We start from the raw sequence: 24,482 nt of genomic DNA, 5'->3' as shown, positions 1-24,482 counted from the left end.
CGCACAGAATAACAAATCAATATCTAGTACAGATGGTTAAGACACTCGATTTGTAATCTGTGGTCGCGGGTTCAAATTCCTGTTACACCAAACATCCTCGCCCTTTCAGCCGTGGGGGCGTTACAATGTCACGGTCAATCCCACTATTCGTTCGTTTTTATTTTTTATTGATTTAGACAAAACTTTTGTCCACGTTTTTATTATCTGTACAGAAAACGTTTTTGATTAAAACATTGTTTTTAATGTATTTTGACAACCACCCAATAGTATATCGTTTTCTTTGCTATACAAAACGAATATTACATTTATTAAATACAGATAAATCAAAAATGTTGTTGATAACTTACGAAATACTTAAAGTATATTAAGGAAACAAACTGAAAAGTATTGTTAAGTGACAAAAAACTTGAAGGTGTTGAAACGAAATCTTAAACTTTAAAGGTACACTAACGACTTTCTTAAAAATCTTCTGGTTAACTAAAATAAACAGATAGATCAGAAGTAAACATTAGGTTGAGATAATCATTGAAGTTACTTTAGCCTAAGTGTTTGTTTGTTTTTGGATTTCTCGCAAAGCTACTCAAAAAATATCTGCCCTAGCCGTTCTTAATTTAGCAGTGTAAGACTAGAGAGAAGGCAGCTAGTCATCACCACCTACCGCCAACTCTTGGACTACTCTTTTACTAACGAATAGTGGGATTGACTGTCACATTATAACGTCCCCACAGCTGAAATGACGAGCATGTTTAGTGCGACTGGGATTCGAACCCGCGACTCTTAAGATTACAAGTCCAACGTCTTAACCCACTTGGCCATGTTGGGCCTAGCCTTAGTGAAGAGACTATGGCAGCTAATGTTGAGATGTTAAACTTTAGCCTAAGTGAAGAGGTTGTTACAGCTAATGTTAAAATGCTAAATAACTATCACAATGTATAAGTTCTTTAATTCAGTTTGTTTCATACTAAATATATCCGATTATTTAAAAAAAGGGCTAATAAATGTTATAACTGAATGGAAAACTTCAAGGTAATGAAAGTGACTAAGCTACAAGTTTTGAAAAGTCATCACAATCTTTAATGCGCTCCGTTTCCAATAAACCATTTCTTGAGGTTAAAAATAAGCTAACTAAACAGATATGAAAGAAACTACTTTAAAAGTAATAATTACATTAATAAGATTATTCTGCAGTACAAACTGACAAGGAGCTTAATGTTGTAAATCGGTACTACAGAAACCCAAAACCTGCAATTGTCGTGCTGCATTGAATGATTATCTGGACATGTTTTGAATTAATGATGCCATATTGCCGGAAACCTTAATGGTTTCGCACAAATTTCGGCTTTTTTTCGGAAGTTTAGGTTAGTTAGTCCATGTAGTGAGTCAACAAGGCAAAATAATCTTTATATGTATAACTATAATAACAACAATTAGTCGAAATTATTCTAAACACTATAATCAATAATATTTAATGGAATTCGGTAAAAGAGGCAAACAGCTGCTCGTTCCATGTTTAGGCACAACTGTTGTTGTCACAGTGCAGTTAGTTTTTAGTTTGTCTGTGGGAAGTGCTATGTTATCTTATGTTTTTATTGTTGAATAAATGTATCAGTTGTGCAGTTCTAATTGCTTGTTACTACTGATTGCATTTGAATTAATTATAAACAATTATCTTACCTCAGTGATGTCGAGAAAACCCACTTGTAGAGAAAAATATGTATGTAAAAACGGCTCGTTTGGGTTGAGAAAATAATTTTATATGGAGTTAGTTCCTTTACGTATAATATTTTTTCAATCCAAACGAGCAGTTTTTACGTATATAATTATCTTACCTCTTCAACACAAATGGTAAGAAAGTTTGATGTAAGAATAAATTAAATGAGAAAGTTAGATGCATTTTCTGTCTATAACTTTGCAAGTTTCATATTTAAATATTTTTTCTTAGAAGTCATTTAAAAAAAAAACAAATTTGAAAATCTTGTCCATTGTCTTAGGTCACCTTGTTTTATCGGGAAGTAAATAATTTATAAGTGTTTTTGTTTATTGCAAACACTTTACGTTATGACATCGTAGAAAATTTTAAACCAGGTTTGATAAAACTTCAGGTTCTGTGTAATTAATACGGTATTAAAATTTTTGCTACTAACTGACTTCATTAAATTGAGATAATCAAAGGTTGTTATTTTTTATTATTATAGCTAATACTAAAATGTAAAAACGGTGCAATAGAATGCCTGTCATCCAGGTGTATAAGTTCTTTTGTGCAGTCAGCCAGATACTCAAGATATGCGATAATTTGAAAAGTTTAATAAGTGAATGAAACCTTTAAATTAATCAAGGTGCCTAAGCGTAAATTAATCTACATATTTGAGACAAGTCATCACAATTTTTATTCGCTCAGTTTCCAGTAAACCATTTTATGACATTAATATAAAATGTGTTTATTCAATCTTAAAGAATATGTTAACACTTCAAACTTGTCAACTTATTACAAATAAATTAATGATTTTTGAAGTATATTGATACTGACGTTTAATGTAAAATTTAAAATATTACACAATGTGATAATATTTTAATTAATATGCAACAAGACAAACTTTTGTTAATGTACAATAAGTAGAGCCCGGGGAAAGATTAGTACTTCCCCACTCCAAAAAAAAAATGCTGCTACTCTAGGTGACTGACACAGAACAGTAGGTAACTGAAGCAAAAGGAACTTAACGACGTTTTAGGTTAACTTGTTATGTGGATACAATATATACACAAAATACAGCTCTCAATTTAAGAAAGTTATCTAAGTTTTTGGTGCATCCATATTCAGTGATGGCCCGGCATGGCCAGGTGGGCTAAGGCGTTCGACTCTTGGGCTACTCTTTTACCAACGAAAAGTGGGATTGACCGTCACATTATAACGCCCCCACGGCTGAAAGTGCGAGCATGTTTGATGCGACGGGGATTCGAATTCGCGACCCTCAGATTAGCTTTGGGCGAAATTAAAAAACAAACAAACAAGTCACGTTCGTTAAACATAGCCCTTTATTTTCCTGAAGACGAATAGTAAACTATTAGAAAGCTCTCTAGTTTTGGGTTTTGTTTTGAAAATGTTACAACTTTTGTAGGTGATCTCGTGTGCTAACTAGTTAACCTGAATTTAGGTTTTAGCAGCATAGTGTTTTTTTTTTTTTTTTTTACTATGATACAGAGCCTTCAAGTGGTTGATTCAGTATATACTCCATTGCATCTCGGACACGTGAAAGTATATATCAATAGCAAAGTATTTAATAGTTATTACTTGTCTTTAAGGTTGAGAAGACATTTTAACCTAGAATACCGGTCAAAACATGTTTTAACTGAGGCTTATGAATACATCTGTTTGGTAATTATTTTTTAATCACACAAGAAATAATGTCAAAGTATGTTTGTAGTTAAGCACAAAGCTTCACAACAAGCTATCTGTGCTGTGTCCATCACGAGTATCGAAAACCGGTTGCTAGGTTTATAAGCTATCAAACTTACTGCTATGCCACTGAGGCTAAAAATAAATGATAAAAGCAAAACTGGAACAACTACTTATATTTTGAATTAAAAACAGTTCCTCGAAGACATCTTATTTGTTTATATATTTTAGAATTCTATTTGATTTTTTTTTTATCTTAGAGCTTGAAAGCGACATTACTGAAACTAGCCCCCAGTGACACAGCTGTATGTATGCGGACTCATGTTGCTAAAACCGGGTTTCTATACCCCTGGTGGGAAGAGCATAGTTAGCCTATTGTGTAGCGTCGTGCTTAATTCTAAACAATGAAATATTTAAGCTATTTATTCTTAAAAAACAGATAATTAAAATTTTGACACTGAATATTAATATTTAATTACATAATTAAGTTTGATTTTTTTCGTGTTAAGAATTTTTTGCAAAAGCTACACTTGAGATATTTGTGCACAAGCACCCGTCCACAATTTTGAACTAGTAGATCAGATATTAACAGTAACCGCCACTAAGACTTTCACTACTTTTGTCTGACCGCAAATTCAGTGAATCAATGAATACGTAACAGGAATTTCGCTACGATAATTTCCGAGGTGAAACTTGGAGAATTACTGAGGGTGATCAGAGACTTTAGCTTCTCTTTACCCCTCTCGTCATGATGATGTGGGTTGTACTTGAAGTTTTATGTGAGAGTACAAATTTGAAGATGCCTTAGGCAATCACGAGAAGTCCAGAGAGCCTTGAACCCAACAGGGCACCTGTGAGACATGGATTTTTTTTTTTCAGGACAGCGGGGATCTATAAATTCAAAGCTGGAGAAGTTTACTGTGTAGAGAAATGGAAGTGCCCTGAGAGAAACCACAATCACCACCCAGTCGTCGATGAAGTATGACTGGGCAGTGTCCGAGAAAAACTCCAGAACAAATAAGAAGTTGGCAGGAGAAAAGGCAAGATTGATAAATAGTCGATGAGTTTTCCAGAATGTTTACGATCGGACGTTGCAGGCTCAGATAGGATTGTTTGTTTGTTTTTAGAATTTCGCACAAAGCTACTCGAGAGCTATCTGTGCTAGCCGTCCCTAATTTAGCAGTGTAAGACTTGAGGGAAGACAGCTAGTCATTACCACCCACTGCCAACTCTTGGGTTACTCTTTTACCAACGAATAGTGGGATTGACCGTCACATTATAACGTCCCCACGGCTGAAAGGGCGAGCATGTTTGGCGCTACGGAGATGCGAACCCGCGACCCTCAGATTACAAGTCGCACGTCTTAACACGCTTGGCCATGCCGGGCCGCTTAGAAAGAACGATTATATTCGTCGTTGTTGTTCCAAAGGGCAGAACACGTTTTCGCTGTGGTATCAGGGCGCGAAACGTTAATTATAGGTTCACAGACTGAATATGTTAATCACTAAGACACGGACTATTTTTAGAATGTGTTTGGTTAGTTTTGACCTAATGTTTAATAATTAAGTACGAATGAATAAAAATAAATTACTATTAAATCTCCTAGTTTAATACGGGCCAAGAAAGTTATAAAAATACTACACAAACGTATACATCTGAAGAAATTTACTTCTTCCCAGAAGGTCGTTGCTAGGCGCTATATTATTTTATTTTGATTGGTTGACTGTATATCCTTTCTATTCGTCTCAATTATGCAAAAGCTGAGAAATTCGTACTTCGTCCCGTTCAAGTTTTATAAAATCAACAGGGCTTGGTTAATTGTAATTTGCGTCGTGAAGCGGATTTTGTTGTTTATGGAGTTAAGGAGTTATAAGAATCTAGTAAGTTTCATGGCTCTGGGGTCAAATTATAAATGTATTGTCAACAGAACATCTTTAAAAGCTGGATTTCTTGTCTATAGGACAGAGGTCTTGTTGTTCAAAACCTTCCTGAAACTGGAGAACATAATGATCTCATAACAGTTGTTGTTGTTTTGAATTAAGCACAAAGCTACACAATAGGCTATCTGTGCTCTGCCCACCACGGGTATCGAAACCCGGTTTTTAGCGTTGTAAGTCCTCAGACATACCGCTGAGCCACTGGGGGGCGATCTCATAACAGAGTTATCTATTTGTTCAAAGAAATCGTTGCTGGATTGTAGACATGCTATAGTTAATTCAACAATAGCTTCCACCTTCATGTCAGTACTGTATGTAAGATAATTATCATTCTATAGACATTGTTTGGTGATTCGGATGGTTTCTTCAGTTGGAACATTGTTGAACGGGTCTGTAATATCAAAATTAAAGGGTTCATCCTAGGATCTGATACGTAGACCTCTGGGTTGCTCAGTGAAAGTTTTGAGTTTTAGACATGATTTTCAGTATTAACCCGCAGTGGTGATAAAATAGGTTCAAAGAAAAAAGAATCATCTAAGTGGTAGCAAGGTGATGTTTTGAAACTAACAATAGGTTTGAACAGTGTATAGAATTTGTGGATCTTAGGCAGTTTGTAAAATTTTGGAGAACACCTGTACTAGATTTTGAGATTCTTGGTTGTATTTCGATTAGTTTTCGGTTTCTGAGTTTAATATTCTATTAACGAGTCTTTCTGTCTTTTTATATGGTCAGATAAGAAGCCCAGTTCTTTGAGACGCTACATTGATGACACATTTGTCATCCAGCCGGCTGCATTGTCATCAAACTCTCACAACGCTTTAACCTTCATTGACAACAGATCCCACTTCACCATGGAATGACAATAGTCTATGGTTTCTCAACATGTTTACAGTAGACACAATAACAAACACATTACAACCATATAGAAAAAAACAACTCATACTAGTAAATACATTTATAGTCTTATTATTCATATTTTGTTAACCAAATAATTATCAAGTGCTTGAATAACATATAGAAGAAACCAACTCATACTAGTAAATACATTTATAGTCTTATTATTCATATTTTGTTAAACACAGAATTATCAAGTGCTTGAATAACATATAGAAGACACCAGCTCATACTAGTAAATACATTTATAGTCTTATTATTCATATTTTGTTAACCACAGAATTATTAAGTGCTTGAATAGCACATAGAAGAAACCAACTCATACTAGTAAATACATTTATAGTCTTATTACTCATATTTTGTTAACCACAGAATTATCAAGTGCTTGAATAACATATAGAAGAAACCAACTCATACTGGTAAATAAATTTATAGTCTTATTATTCATATTTTGTTAAACACAGAATTATCAAGTGCTTGAATAACATATAGAAGAAACCAACTCATACTAGTAGATACATTTATAGTCTTATTATTCATATTTTGTTAACCACAGAATTATCAAGTGCTTGAATAACATATAGAAGACACCAGCTCATACTAGTAAATACATTTATAGTCTTATTACTCATATTTTGTTAACCACAGAATTATCAAGTGCTTGAATAACATATAGAAGAAACCAACTCATACTAGTAAATACATTTATAGTCTTATTATTCATATTTTGTTAACCACAGATTTATTAAGTGCTTGAATAACATATAGAAGACACCAGCTCATACTAGTAAATACATTTATTAGTCTTATTATTCATATTTTGTTAACCACAGATTTATTAAGTGCTTGAATAACATATAGAAGACACCAGCTCATACTAATAAATACATTTATAGTCTTATTATTCATATTTTGTTAACCACAGATTTATTAAGTGCTTGAATAACATATAGAAGACACCAGCTTATACTACTAAATACATTTATAGTCTTATTATTCATATTTTGTTAACCACAGAATTATCAAGTGCTTGAATAACATATAGAAGAAACCAACTCATACTAGTAAATAAATTTATAGTCTTATTATTCATATTTTGTTAAACACAGAATTATCAAGTGCTTGAATAACATATAGAAGACACCAGCTCATACTAGTAAATACATTTATAGTCTTATTATTCATATTTTGTTAACCACAGATTTATTAAGTGCTTGAATAACATATAGAAGACACCAGCTTATACTACTAAATACATTTATAGTCTTATTATTCATATTTTGTTAACCACAGAATTATCAAGTGCTTGAATAACATATAGAAGAAACCAACTCATACTAGTAAATAAATTTATAGTCTTATTATTCATATTTTGTTAAACACAGAATTATCAAGTGCTTGAATAACATATAGAAGACACCAGCTCATACTAGTAAATACATTTATAGTCTTATTATTCATATTTTGTTAACCACAGAATTATTAAGTGCTTGAATAGCATATAGAAGAAACCAACTCATACTAGTAAATACATTTATAGTCTTATTATTTATATTTTGTTAACCAAAGAATTATCAAGTGCTTGAATAACATATAGAAGAAACCAACTCATACTAGTAAATACATTTATAGTCTTATTATTCATATTTTGTTAACCACAAAATTATCAAGTGCTTGAATAACATATAGAAGACACCAGCTCATACTAGTAAATACATTTATAGTCTTATTACTCATATTTTGTTAACCACAGAATTATCAAGTGCTTGAATAACATATAGAAGAAACCAACTCATACTAGTAAATATATTTATAGTCTTATTATTCATATTTTGTTAAACACAGAATTATCAAGTGCTTGGATAACATATAGAAGACACCAGCTCATACTAATAAATACATTTATAGTCTTATTATTCATATTTTGTTAACCACAGATTTATTAAGTGCTTGAATAACATATAGAAGACACCAGCTCATACTAGTAAATATATTTATAGTCTTATTATTTATATTTTGTTAACCAAAGAATTATCAAGTGCTTGAATAACATATAGAAGAAACCAACTCATACTAGTAAATATATTTATAGTCTTATTATTCATATTTTGTTGAACACAGAATTATCAAGTGCTTGAATAACATATAGAAGACACCAGCTCATACTAGTAAATACATTTATAGTCTTATTATTCATATTTTGTTAACCACAGATTTATTAAGTGCTTGAATAACATATAGAAGACACCAGCTCATACTAGTAAATATATTTATAGTCTTATTATTTATATTTTGTTAACCAAAGAATTATCAAGTGCTTGAATAACATATAGAAGAAACCAACTCATACTAGTAAATACATTTATAGTCTTATTATTCATATTTTGTTAACCACAAAATTATCAAGTGCTTGAATAACATATAGAAGACACCAGCTCATACTAGTAAATACATTTATAGTCTTATTATTCATACTTTGTTAACCACAGAATTATTAAGTGCTTGAATAGCATATAGAAGAAACCAACTCATACTAGTAAATACATTTATAGTCTTATTACTCATATTTTGTTAACCACAGAATTATCAAGTGCTTGAATAACATATAGAAGACACCAGCTCATACTAGTAAATACATTTATAGTCTTATTACTCATATTTTGTTAACCACAGAATAATCATGTGCTTGAATAACAGAGTTAGAAACATCTGCTAAGTCCACAAACCGACACATTATATATCGTTTTAAACAGATAGGGTACCTATACAGTTTCACAACCAATATGTTGAAGAATACAAAAATACAAACTGATACAACAGACGAGAAAATAAGTCCAATATTCTTTACCTTCCGTATATATAAAAGGTGAGAAAATCAAACACGTAACTAAAAATATACTCAACACTAACGTCTACTGGAAATATTAAAAAAAAACACCAATTCGGATAAACTTTTTTTCAAATATAAACAAAGAACAACTGACTATAAACATAAAAACGCCATTTATGGAACACTCTGTTGCTGTAAACAAACCCATTGTATAGCTTTGCTCTAAAAGTAACAACAAAACACAATGGAACTATTGCTAACTAGATGCTCGGGCCTGGAAAATAGTTGTTTGTGGCTACCATTGGTCAAATCACCACTCATTCCATCGACCATATTACAAAAGCCGTCAAACAATCAGGTCACGTCCATTTCAATCCTCCCTCTAGTATTACACTGCTAAATTAGGAACGGCTAGCGCAGATATCTCTCGAGTAGCTTTGCGAGAAATTAAAAAAAAAAACATTTTAACATTTCAATCCAACCCGATATCACATAGGATCCTGTAAAACCTATTCAAGTCTACCTGAAGGCTTTCAATATGTCGTATTTTTACCTGAGTTACGTTGGTAGATTAGTCTTCCAATATCTTCTATGCAATGTCATTATCAACTAGGCAGTTGTTGTCTATTGTACCTTTATTTATTCATCGTGAATGCTTTGCCTAAATAATTTATAAAAAGAATATATTGATCTTACAACATTAAGTGAAGATATTTCAGTGGACTAGCCACAGATATTTTTGTGGCTGAACTACGGGCACGCTAATATATTAATTTCAGATGAATTAGTTAGTAGCGATAGTCCAGTTCCAGTTGAAAAATGAGAGTGAAGTAAGTTTACCTCCGCAATTTCCTTTAATCTGACTCTCTTCGATGTTTGTAGATGCACGTTTATTTAATGATATGTTTAAAAGGTCATTGAATACATTTTTATTTCCTTATACTTCTTAGCCCTTAGGTGGTTCAGCAACAGGTATCAAGGCTTGTAGCTCTAAAAATCAGGATTCGATACATGTGGTGAGCCTTAGATAGTCTTGTTTTTTGAATTCCGCGCAAAGCTACTCGAGGGCTATCTGCGCTAGCCGTCCCTAATATAGCAGTGTAAGGGTAGAGGGAAGGCAGCTAGTCATCATCACCCACCGCTAACTCTTGGGCTACTCTTTTACCAACGAATAGTGGGATTGCCTGTAACATTATAACGCCCCCACAGCTGGGAGGACAAGCATGTTTTGGTGCGACCGGGATTCGAACCCGCGACCCTCGAATTACGAGTCGAATGCCTTATCACGCTTGGCCATGCCGGGCCTCACAGATAGTCTATTGTGTAACCTTATACTTAAAACAAACATACCTTTCACACGTTGATTATATCACTATGTATAGATATAAGTTATTCCTCCGTACTTTTTTGTATGTTTTTCTTGCATATGAGAAACATTTCGTTTCTTCGGGTCTTAAACAGAAGACAGTTTCTATTTCTGTTGGCTCTAGGGCAGTAACCAAAATATGCTGACTCATTGTAAGCAAGCAGAGGGCGATGTATTTAATGAGAATAGACATAGCATGAAAACACAACAAAGCTAGAATTACCTGATGAATAACACTATGTAACACAAATTTTGTTTCTGGATAATATGTTTTACATATTAATCGCTTATGTTGTAAAAGTACAGAAAATGGTCATTATTCCTTTCAAATGTTGCTTTTGTGACATGGATAATGAAATCTAGAAGTTGACCTATTTTCTATGTAATAACGGGCAAATTTGCACATTTTCATTCACATAAGGTCTGAATAAAACAGCATATGAATCAAGATTTACATGTATTTAAACTAAAGTTATATACAAATGAACAAAATGTTTAGAAGTGAGTAGTTTTTTCGAGATTTGGGACTGTAATGTAAATCACTTTTATGTATAGTCTCCCATCATGTTTTCGTTATACGCTTCCTGGTCACAAAAGCATTGTTTGAAGAGAAACATAGGTTTTTTTTCCATTTACTTTATTAGGCATAAGCAATTGGGAAATAACACTTACTACCCAGAAACAAAAAAAAAAAAAGAAAAACTTTTGTTAAATAGTGTGATCAAATATCTGTGATGACACAAGGGAAAAAGTGAAGTTAGGATGATAGTTATTCACCTTTGCAGTTTATATTTTTTCTGCAATGAGACATTTTTGCTTGTTTGTATTAAGCTCCAAGCTACGTAAAGAGCTATCTGTGCTGTGCGCAAAGCGATTATCGAAACCAGCTTTAACAGAGGCTGTCTCTAAGAGCATGGCCCGTCATGGTCAGGTGGGTTAATGTGTTCGACTCGTAATCTGAGGGTCGCGGATTCGAATTCTCGTCGCACCAAATATGCTCGCCCTTTCAGTCATGGAGGCGTTATAATTTGACGGTCAATTCCACTATTCATTGGTAAAAGAGGAGCCCAAGAGTTGTCGGTGGGTGGTGATGACTAACTGCTTTCCCTCTGATCTTACACTGCTAAATTAGGGACGGCTGGCACAGATATCCCGCGAGTAGCTTTACGCAAAGTTAAAAAACAAACAAACATCTCTAAGAACTACGAAAGACCTAGTAATTGAGGCGTGGCTTTCCATTTGAAAATATCTATCGCGTGCCATTGAGGACAAAACTATAGTCCAGGAACCTGAATGCATGACTGTTACTATCTCAGATGGCGAATTCTTAACAAATGCTTTTTGTTTTGGGCATCATTTGAAGACTATACATCTCATTAGGGCAGACATACTCACTAATGAGTAGCTTTTATGTTGAAAATTGGATGTGGAGTTCTGTGCAACCGACAACTTCCAAATTGGAAGTAGTTTTGAATGTGCTATTTTTGTAAAACTCAGGAGTCAACTACAAGTTACAACAGATTCATCATGCCTTCATGATATCAAATAATCACGTGTTTGTTTTATTTTAGAGAATGTAAATGTAATTTTATTGATGTGTAAAAAATTGAGAGAAAAGTTAAGATGTTTGTTTTCAATTAAGCACAAAGCTACACAATGGCTTTTCTGCACTCTTCCTACTACGGGTATCAAAACTCGATTTCAAGCGTTGTAAGTCCGAAGACGTACCGAAAAGAATAACAACAAATCATATTTCTTTTAATACAGCTTTGAATCATTGCTATTCCTCGATATTATATAAAAGTTAATCTAGTTTTAATAGTTATCGTTTTTGTTTTGTTTATGTACGAGTCCAACCAGATATGTAGTATTTAATCCATGTGTCTACATATTTGCCAATAGAGATATCTGATTGTTTATCGTCCTGCATTAAAAGTTTATTTTAATATTTTATTTACGTCGTATACAATTGAAATTTCATTAATAAAGTTTCAAATTATTTAAAACGGCACCACATTGCCCACCATCTTCTGTAATCTTCAATTTCATCATGAGTTATTCGGTTTGTTTTGTAATCATATTTCAAAGATATATTGTCTTCAAGTTAATTAAAACGTTACAAATCCAAACCACTAGAGACGACGGTGATGAAATATTCCTTTTTTGTTTCTCTCTGTGCTCTACCAACTACAGGTATTGAAACCCAGTTTTGAGCGTAATGTTGTGCCACTGCAAAGCTGTTAAAAACTGCATAAAATTTAAAAAAAGTCTGGTAGATCCACCACAAAATCTTATTTTACTGAGGCTCATACGCTCCAGGAATACTTTGTTGAACCCAGTAAATATAAAACATAAAAACATTGTGTTGATATCCCTGATATCGTTCACTATAAGTCATGTCGAAATGTATTTAAGATGAAAAAGTCATTCGATGGTATTGTTTTCAAAGAAAAGATGAAGTAGACAGAGATAAACAATACTGAGTTTCAAAAAAACACATCTGAGAACCAAACACCAATAGGTTTAAGACATACATCTCAGAACCAAACACCAAGAGTTTTAAGATATACATCTGAGAAACAAACACCAAGCGTTTTAAGTCATACATCTGAGAACCAAACACCAAGCGTTTTAAGACACATTTGAGAACCAAACACCAGCATCAATAGCGTTCGAGAAACTTTTGGTTTTTTCTTTCAAGAAAAATTAAGTTTTGGAAAGAAAATCAAACATGAGAAAAACTTGTACTGAGTTCCGATGAAAGACATGTAAAAGGTCTAACATCGAAATGATGGTTGGATGAAACTGCAATGACCTCGCGTGAACTTTGATCTATTGCAACACGTGAGATTTGTACTGAAGTTACTCATGGAAGAAACATAAAGCTGTGAAAAAAGAAAACGTTTTAAATGATGCAGACTGTAAAATTAAGTGCGAAGTTTACACTGAAAGCTAGAAGAAAGATATTTTCGTTGATTATTGAAGCACTTAGAAACGCACGCACACATACGTATATATTTGCATTTAAGAAAGTTTAGTTTCTTTTGAATTTCGCGCAAAGCTACACGAGTGCTATCTGCGCTAGCCGTCCTTAATTTAGCAGTGTAAGACTAAATGGAAGGCAGCTAGTCATCACCATCCACCGCTAACCCTTGGGCTACTCTTTTACCAACGAATAGTGGGATTGAGCATTACATTATAATACCCACACGGTTGAAAGGGCAAACATGTTTGGTGCGACAAGGATTAGAAATAGCGACCCTCAGATTATGAGTCGAACGCCTTAACCCACCTGGCCATGTAGGGCCATTTAAGAAAGTAATCACTTATAAGTACATGTGTGTGTGTGTGTGTGTGTGTGTAAGATTTTGTTTATTTAAATGGTTTTTGATCGTTGATAAGAAAACACGGGTTTTCTTACGAAATTACAATGAGATGAGGATGGTATAGTTTGGTACAGAGTTACAAGTTCCAAAAATAAACTAGTAACATTATATTTATTATGTACAAAAATGTGGAACGGTCTCACTGATATATTCTAATAAGTTATGTGTGAAAGCAAATAAAAATAAGTTATCATATGTTAACTACACTACATCTGCCATATCCATTACTGAGGAGGCTGATGATCGGGCATTATTAGCTTCTAGTTCTCATAAATGTTTGGTCGGTAAAAAATATCGACATAGAACATTTTAAAAAGTCAAGGTAGAATGTGTTTCCTTTATTGAAATCAATAGATCAATTTTCAGAGGCAGCTGTTGAACAGTATTATCGATAACATCATTATCACACTATAACTAAACTGCTTGCTGATATGATATTGGAAAAAACATTTTTATCACGCCAAGTGCAATCCCCAATTTGGCGAAATTTTTATCCTGTGTGTGTGTAGATTTGCAATAGGGGTCACAAATTTCCCGTTTTGCCTCCTTTTACCGTCACGGATAACGTTACTTTTCTCCATTCGAATGTACAGAAAAAACTGGGCAGCTGAATCTGCTGCGCGTAGTGGAGCAAAAGATGAGGAGGTCACTCTCAGATTCGACGTTTATGGAGTTATAAACCGATGATTAGCGTCAGTAACAGTTTTGTATTATCAGTTTTTCAAGTATTTACCGAATATTCAAGTGAAAAACTGCCATTTGTGGCCAGAAATTGAAAAAAAAAACAACTTAGAAAAGTATTCTCGAAGCGGTACTATTTGTTTACAAACAAGCAGTGTGCAGATATTAGGTCATGAATACGTCACACGCGGATCTAATTGATTTTCACGAATTACAGAGTTACAAAGCAATGAATAGCGTCATTACCATTAATTAGCACATTGCCTATGCACTTTGCTTACCAATAGCTAAGCAAACTGTTTTATCTTTGGCATATTTTTGTATATGGACAAGAAAAAAAAAAACTCAACAAAGATTACTATACAAGAATGAAAATCGTTCACAGTCATCATGCACTGTCATCCTTACCAATTGCTGGCACCCCAAGTGAGCAATGGCACCACGGGTAATCGGCTGGTATTCCTTAGTTCCCCACCACTGATTCACACCCACTTTTACCTTTACAGTTGTTTATTTGGTTATAATCACCCAAATGAACAAGCTATCGAATTTTCTAACATTCCTTGCATTTTATATTAAAAGCAAGTTGATTTAAATCTTCAAAATATGCAATCGTTTTGGATTCAACCCTACCTTAAGAGTAAAGACTTCATTCTAACTGAAGATATAGAGACAGGGATGAAATCTGGTACGTATTAGTTTTATATCTTGTCTCATTAATGAACATTGTGTGATTATGTCAAAGTAATAGCTAAGGTAATAGAGCTTACCTTAATTGTCTCATTAATGAACATTGTGTGATTATGTCAAAGTAATAGTTAAGGTAATAGAGCTTTCATTAATCTCTGGTGGATACCACTGGGTGAAAACAGATTTATTAGTTTATTACTAATAAATAAAAAACTACACAGGTATTGAGATCTAATTTTTAACGTTTTAAGCTATGTGACTTGCCAATAACTACTGCTGGCCAGTGGTGATGGAAGGCTTACCAGTATGTGTTACAAAATATTTTACAAATATGATTGTAAAATATATACTATTAACTCTTAACTCTCAGTAGATGCTCAACAAAATAAACTTGTGGTGTCATGGTGTGAAAAAAATCGTTTTTGCAAGCGAATCTCAAAAAACGCATATAAAACTACAAGATAGGTTACTACGATATTGTGAATATATTTGAAGTGCACGATATAACAAGAAGCTCCTGAATTTCAAGCAAAACGAGTTGTATTAAATGCTATTGGTGCAAAAAACGCCCTAGGTAACTTGACATTAGTCAGCAATGATGTGAAAACCTACAGAGCTTGAATCAGATAACGAAGTGCAATATGCTCGTTACTACCATAACGTGGTTAACACTTCCATACAGAGGCTGCTTGTACGAAATACAGCTGCACTTTTAGCTGTAGAGGGTGGTCTTCAGGTTGCTCATAGGGACGATACGTGAACATTAAAGTAAAGATAAAACTTTGGCGATGAACTTCTCATGATAAAAGTAAAAGGAAGATTGGCAAACGTCACTTATTTCCGTGAAGAAAGGGTTTTATCGAGATCTATGCCTTATGATACTTTTCACTGGCGTGTATCGTTTCCACTCCATGGTAAAAGCAAGTAATTGATAGTTACACAAAACAAACCATATATAAAACGATAATACACAAGCGCGTGCACAAATACTTGCGATTTTTAAGTAGACATGTCCTTTCGTGAGACAGGGGCAAGCCAATGGACTATCAACTCTAAAATTCGGGTCTTAATCCCACGCGGTGGAAAGAGCAGGTGGAACCACGTGGCTCAACTCTAAAACTAACAAATAAGTAAGTAGACATATTTCTACGTTTGTTCTAGGCGAAGAATAATTATATAATGTCTAAGAGTGTCATAGCTTAGGTTTAAAAATGTTTACTCTTACACTAATTATACATTATAAGCATTACTAAACTTTAATTCTAAGTTCAGTTTGAGGGTTTTAATTTCTCTAGGTGTTCGAACAGAGAAACTTAAACTGCCTAAGCACATTTCTTTTGTTATATTATGTTTCCAACATGAACTATAATCACGGAATACTCATTTGTTGATTCTTTTGCTAACACTATCAGAAGGCTGTTAACGATGTATTAATTATATTTCATATTACTTTTATTTCCTGTGTTTTGTTGTTGTTTTTGAATTAAACACAAAGCCACACAATGGGCTATCTGTGCTCTGCTCATCACGGGTATCGAAACCCGGTTTTTAGCGCTGTAAGTCCGTAGACGTGCCGCTGAGTCACTGGGGGCTCTTGTGTTTAAATCATTCTCTCTCACTCACACATATGCATAATTAACTAGATATTATTTGATAATCCTTTTCACAAGAGATAGTTTAAAAATGATTAACTATGTTCAAAAATATAAAGCTCTGAAATTTCGTCTCAATTGATCTGATAGCTTTGCGGTAAGCTTATATCGCTAAAATCCGTGCTTTAATCTCGGATAGCTCAATTAGGAACTTTGTAGATAACATTAAATAAAAATATCAAGTTACACGCTGTTAAAGCACTGCTTATTACAAGCATTTCTAAATAAAAACTTACTTCATGTGGTGTAACATTGATTATGCGTGCAACAAAGACGTTGTTTACCACACAAGCCCCCCGCTAGTACAGCGGTATGTCTCCGGATTTACAATGCTAAAATCAGGGGTTCGATTCCCCTCGGTGGGCTGAGCAGATAGCCCGATGTGGCTTTACTATAAGAATAACACAAACACACATTACCACACAAATCGATCTATATATCGATTTGTTGCTCAAAGCTGCCTTTCCATCTAGTAGCAATAAGAGCAACTATATTTAAAAATAAATCCCTATTTAAAACTACCAGATGACTGATTTCAAGAGAAAAAACAGTTACTTAATATATTGGTATAAAAATAACTGAAAAATAAAAATTATGTAAGAAAAAATTACAAAACAAATTGTAATCTTTAATGCTGTTATTCGTGGGAAAAAGGGAAATTACTTGCATTAAGTTACTGTAAATAGTGTGTAATCCATAGAATATTTACAAATAAGTTTAATGTACAGAGATCTACTTTGATTAAATAGTTTAAATACTCTAAAAACCCTGGTAAAAATACACTGAAACTAATTGGAATTCATTAATATGATCCCCAAATAATTAATTCCTTTTTGCTTATAACTTTCTAATATGCTTACAGAGAGTGATATTTTAACAATAAATATATGTTTATATGCAAAAACGGCTCGTTTGGGTTGAGAAAATATTTTACATATAAGAGCGAACAACGTTTCGACCTTCTTCGGTCATCGTCAGGTTCACAAAGAAAGAGGTAACTGACCTGAAGCTGACCACATGTTTGAAAGGGGTTGTGTAACTGTGTGTCGAAATGTAGAGGGCGGTATTAGATGTTTGAATATATAATTTTATTTATTTTATTATATTAATGTAGGTATAAAGGCGTTCCTTTATATTGGTTTATTTTGGGTTTAAGTTGTTGTATAAGTAAGGCTTCTTTAATTTTGCGTTTGTTTATGTTTGTTTCTTTATTTAGTATTTGAGTGTTTTCTATGGTTATGTTGTGTTTATTTGACTTGCAGTGTTCGAAAACGTGTGAAGGTGACTTTTTATGTTCTTTGAATCTGGTTTCCATATTTCTACTTGTTTCTCCAATATAGAAGTCGTGACAGTTATCACATTGTATTTTATAAATAATGTTGGTGTGGTGTTTGTCAGTGTAGTTTTTACATAGTATAGACCTCAGTTTTGTGCCGGGTTTTTGAATAAATTTGGTATTAACTGGAATGTCATATTTTGTTACTAATTTTTGCCAAATGTTGGTTATTTGTTTGCTGATGTCAGGAATATATGGTATACAGCAGTATATGGTTTCGTGGTTTTTTGATTCGTGAGCTGTATTTACTTTAGTTGGTTGATTTTGCTTTCTGTCTAGGTGTGTGCGTATAATGTTTTCTACGGTTTGTGGAGGAAACTTATTGATGTTGATGAAGTATTGTTTTATTTTGTCTAATTAATCGTTAATTTTATCTGGTGAGCATAGTTTTATGGCTGTGTTTATTTGGTTTCTTAGTATGCTGAGTTTTGTCTAATTAATCGTTAATTTTATCTGGTGAGCATAGTTTTATGGCTGTGTTTATTTGGTTTCTTAGTATGTTGAGTTTTTGTTTTGTTTCATGTGCTGAGTCCCAAGGAATGTATAGTCCAGTATGGGTGATTTTTTGGTGGATTTCTGTTTTGAATTGTGTGTCAGTTCTTGTAATTTTGAGGTTAAGAAATGATATTTGATTGCTTTTTTCCTGTTCACATGTGAAGTTAATGTTGGGATCTATAGAGCTAATGTGATTGAAAAAATTAAGTATGTGTTCTGTAGATTTGAATCCCGCAACCGTGTCATCTACATATCTGTACCAGTATAGTGGTGGATGTAATGCTGTGTTAATTGCTTGTGTTTCAACTTGTGTCATAAAAATATTGGCTAGAACTGGTGATACTGGGTTGCCCATGCTTAGGCCATTTGTTTGTATATAGTTTTGGTTGTTGAACATGAAGTTTGTCTTTATCGTGGTGAATTCTATGAGGGTTGCTAACTGGTTACTGGGAATTTCTATAGTTGGGTTAGGGTCTGGGATAGAGTTCTAAGGCTATCTTGCAGGCTTCAGTGGTTGGAACTTCTGTAAAGAGGGATATAACATCGAAACTGGCCATTAAGGATTTATGATTAAGTTGATTCAGATTTAATATGCTTACAGAGAGTGATATTTTAACAATAAATATATGTTTATATGCAAAAACGGCTCGTTTGGGTTGAGAAAATATTTTACATATAAGAGCGAACAACGTTTCGACCTTCTTCGGTCATCGTCAGGTTCACAAAGAAAGAGGTAACTGACCGTAACCTCTTATACAGTGTAACTGGGGTCAGCCTGTTGCCACCTATCGGTAGTATGAAAAAGGATTGGTACAGTCTTCTTCATAATACACATAAACAATAAATGACATTAAAGTATCGTGCTTTATGTAATCTCAAACTACTGTATTCATATAAGCAGTTGCTCTATATAGCGTGAAATAACCACATAAGGTTAAGAACCTGAAAGAATAAACCAAAATGTACTATTGTGGAATACATATAGCTGCAAGTTTGTAGTATGAGTTAAACTAACCTCACAAATATTAAATCCATCGATTCTGACTGTGACAGCAAATCTTTGAAAGCGAATCCATCATCCCCTGATTCTGGGTCTGCCATTACCCTTCGTGTGAGAGAACAAGCAATACACGTACAACTTCGAGGCTAGTATATCCACTGTCTGGAGAATTAAACTCATTCAGAGTATAGTCATGATTTAGTTTCCTGTTGATCCTAATTCCTCAATTCCTCAGTCGATTTCTGCGTACCGCCTGCTGTAGGAACGAAATAACCGTTACCTGTGAAGATGTGCTCATTTGTATGTTAATATATATAATTTTTGAAAAACAATTTTATTATTTGAGATACAAACACAATTCAAACCAAAATATCTTCTAAAGGCCTATACGTTTCATTGAAGCTGTTGAATTAAATGTGAAAATATAGAGCAAAATAACTGAAAATGCTAAATCTTTATAAAAATTATCTTCAGTGTAAATCGGTAACAACGAAATTTGTTTCTTATTTAGTTATAAACTTGCTACTAGATGGTACTAGTGTCAGTGAATTACTGTGCTGTTGTCATTCACAGTGGCATATTTTTGAACGTAACTACTACACAAAAGGTGATCTGTTTTGGTTTTTTTTTAATTTCCCGCAAAGCTGCACGAGGGCTATCTGCGATAGCTGTCTCTAATTTTGCAGTGTAAGATTAGAGAGAAGGCAGCTAGTCATCATCACCCACCGCCAACTATCGTGGTTTCAATACCGTATGATGGACAGAGCACAGATAGCCCATTATGTAGCTTTGTGCTTAAACACACACCCTAACCCTAATATATCACCTTTCATAAATCACGAATTTACACAACTTCTGTCCAAGGGACGGGTACTCTAAGTAGTACAGATACACATATTTCTTAGAAATTAATGTTTAGTTGCAGTCTTTATACATGTCACAGGAAATTTAATTTTTAGTTGTAAGATCATTATATTGTAATAAAAATGCGAAATAATGTTTTTATTTGAATCGTCATAGAAAGAGATATTATCTTTATATTACACCTGTCCTTGCCAAAACAAGGTACCCTTCTTGAAAGTTATAAGTAATTAAATTTATGTTGTCGATTCAGATCTACCCTGCACTAAACATACTTGCTCTCTCAGCTGCGGGAATGTTATAACGTACGATCAATTCCACTATTTGTTGATAAACAGTTGGCGATAGTTGATTCTACTCGATTGCCTTCCCTATGATAACCAGTTCAAAATTTAGGGCTCTATGATACATAGTCTTAGTAGCTTTTTCGGTAAACAAACAGACTAAAAACTCTCGTGTTTGGCATCAAATGTATTAATCATTGAAATGACAGTCTAAGTAATGACTTTAATCTGTTCAGTGCCGTAGACGAGATAACTCGTCCAAGCCGATCGGTGACACAGTGCCACGGACGAGTTAATTCGTTCTCAATAATACCTAACTTCAACGCTAGATGTCAGCACCATACATGCATTTGACCTACTTACAAAATGTTTCACTTTCAATCCAGAATCGCGTCACAAAGAAAGTTACAAAATGAAGAAGCATTACAATTGTATTGTAGCAGCTGAAATACTTGGCAGTCAACAGGTTAAAATCTGCAATTCATTTTCAGGTTTTCCTATTTAGAAGTTATATTTTTGTTTTTGGTAAAGTTAGTGAAGCACTCTGCTGCCAAATCTCATTTTGAACTACTGGTCCGAGTGTGGGTTGCCAGAGATTGACTATTATTCTTATAACACACCCACAGATTAAAATGCGAAGGGTGTTTTGTGCAATCACAAAGATTCGAGTCTTGCTCATCAACTCTGATACCCAGATTCTATCACAGAGCCAAAGCACGCCCTGTTAGTTAGACTAAATCTTCGCCTGATAACAATAATATTTCTATATATATAAAAGCGACATTGTATGCTTGTCTGCCTGCTAACTCATTGCACTCTATTTGATCAACAAACATGACTCATACCAGAAGTAACGTGAAGAAGCAAAACTTCCACCAGGTTTCTGAAAAACTAATATTTCGCTTTTAGCTCAGTTTCTGTCTTCATATCACGTTAATTTTGGTAATGTCCCCCCCCCCATGGCAGAGCTATATGTCTGCGAACTTACAACACTAGAAACTGGGTTTCGACACTCGTGGTGGGGAGAGCACAGATAGCCCATTGTATAGCTTTGTGCTTAACCTTAAAAATACAAACTTCTTGATAATACTCAGCACTGTACATCGTCGCTTAGCAACAAAACTATCACAACATTGTTGCTAGGTCAACAATGTTGTTCATGTTGAACCCACTAATGTACATGTTAATTTGTGGTTTATTTTTATTTTCCCTGTTTTTAATAACTTTGGTGATATAAAAGCAAAACATTTAATTCAGTAACTTCTTCTTAACTTATTGTTGGAAAGTTTCCAATCAATCAAACAACTGCATTACTATTCCAGAATGTTAAGTCACATTCTGAAACCAAGATTGAGTTAGAACAATATTGTTGAGAGATCATGGTCCTCCAAAATTATACAATAGCACAAGTTACGAAAAGTTACGTTTTTATTAAATAGATGTTCTTAAAATTAATTTCATTATGCTTTTAAAAATGTGTTTGAAGTAATTTGGACACTTGTTTAGAGAACAAGTAATTCAGCTTGTAATATATACAAGAAAGATCTATTTTAGATTATGTTAAAATCATAATATGTTAGTAACAAATATATAAATAAAAAGACTTAGTTAATCCCGTGCAATTTTAGTTAATTTACCTTATAAGAAGTCATTTTCATTCACAATTAAATTAATTTTTGTTGACTTAAATTTAACATCACCATTCAAAAATTTGAAGAATTATCATCTTTATTCTTATGAATTTTCTGTTTTAAGAACTGACCTAATTGTATCAATAAATTATTATGTTTGCCTCTTTATTTTATAATAATAGGCAATCCAGGCAAGCAGTCTTGCGCATCAAAGAAAAATGTCTTTCATTATCACAATCGCGTATCCAAAAGTGGTGGGTGTCAAATTTTTTCCAATAGTAATAACTTATTGTTTACACTGAAATATGGTGGAGCTAATTTAACGTAACTCTGGAAATGCTTGCAGGTCTTCGACTTTATTCGTTATAGTGTTCCTTCTAATGATAAAAAGAGTGAACGAAATGACCATGAATACTGCTACTAGTAATACGGTTGGGAAAACCTTGTGTATATTGTACTTAGAAAAGTAGTAATTTTACTCGATTTTCTCGACAGTTACTCCTGCTAAGTGTTGTAACGATAGATGAATGTTAATAAAGTATTTAGGCGTAACAAGTCTACAGAAGTTTATCATTCTGTGATTGTTTTTATTACCTTAATTTCAGATTTTATTTACTGCCTGAAGCACTTACAAGTGGACGTCGTTTCAATCTCTGTGATTAAGTTTCGTTATTTAGACTAGAACAACGTTCCATTTTCACACTCAAGAAAGATGTCATTCATAAAACGATCAAATTTTGTACAATATACTTGGCTTATAATGTCTTCCAAACTATCATTGTGTTTTTTGTGTATTGAAATTATCCAAGTACACGCAACAATTTTAACAGCTCACGTATGTGTAGTCACCTAATTTGGACCGAACGATTAGTCGAACGAAGAATATTCGAAAAAAATTAAAACCTAGGTGTTGATAGTAGCTTTACCATTAACTACAATGTATTCAGTATATCAACTGAATGATACGGTTGCTAATGTTATCAGCTATCATATATTAGTTTGAACAATCAGTTTTGAATGGCTCAGGTAAAACGCTTCACTCTGTAAAGCAGAAAATTAGAAAAGCGGTATATTAAATCATTTGTGTAATCAGTAAATATTGTATTATATTTATTTTAAAATGTTTTAAAGAGAAATGTGATCATTATAGATTACATATGTTAGAACTCTTCTCGTTTCTCCAAATCAACCTGTAAACTGTGTGGGATCAGAAACGTAGAAGTAGTGAGTAATCTGTGATATATATATATACTTGTTTTGTACGTTTTATTTCTGGTCTCCTGAGTAAATAATTATTTCTGGTCTGAAATTAAATTATTAATTTTGTTTTGTAATATGATTTAAATGTCTCCAAAAATCACGGAAGTTTATGTTAAACAAGTGTGTTATTCTAAAGTTATAATTAAGTGTGTATTGAACACAAGTGTTAATCTAATGTTATGATTAAGTGACAAACAAATGTTTAATTAAGCTAGACATAATCAAAACCGTTTTCTCATGAAGTTTGTAGTGACTTTTTTTTTATTGTCATGCTGTGGACTGAAATTCAGAAATGAATTTCTGGTTGACTATAACCGATTATACTTTTAACTTTCTTTACGTTGTTTTGATGAGCTAGATGGTCTTGTCTTAACCGTGATTTTTTTAAAGTTAGTACTATATCATCATGTTATTCTAATAACATTTCCTTTCAATAAAAAATGAATTTTTGCTGAGCAAAAGAGTTATACTTAAACCGTTTAGTTTTATAAAATTTGTGTTGAAAGTTCCTTTTGTTTTGATGCTATAACGTCATATCAGATGTTTACAACGTGTTTTTATACAGACTATAACGTGAAATCACGAGTTTATAACGATGTTTTACAGTTTGTACTAAACATTCGCAGTTATTTATTGCTATGAGATATTACGTTAAAGGATACTGCTAAGATCATTACTTTTGACAACTGTTTGCAGTCAGATTAAAAGATATTAAACGAAACTGATTTTACGATACGAAACGTCTCCTTGGTTATATTTACCTTTTGGGCTGAAGGCATTCAACA

This window comes from Tachypleus tridentatus, chromosome 13 (assembly GCF_004210375.1).
Source record: "Tachypleus tridentatus isolate NWPU-2018 chromosome 13, ASM421037v1, whole genome shotgun sequence".
In the NCBI taxonomy this organism is placed as follows: Eukaryota; Metazoa; Arthropoda; class Merostomata; order Xiphosura; family Limulidae; genus Tachypleus; species Tachypleus tridentatus.
The sequence above is the reverse complement of the archived record's forward strand: the minus strand, read 5'-3'. Positions refer to the sequence as shown.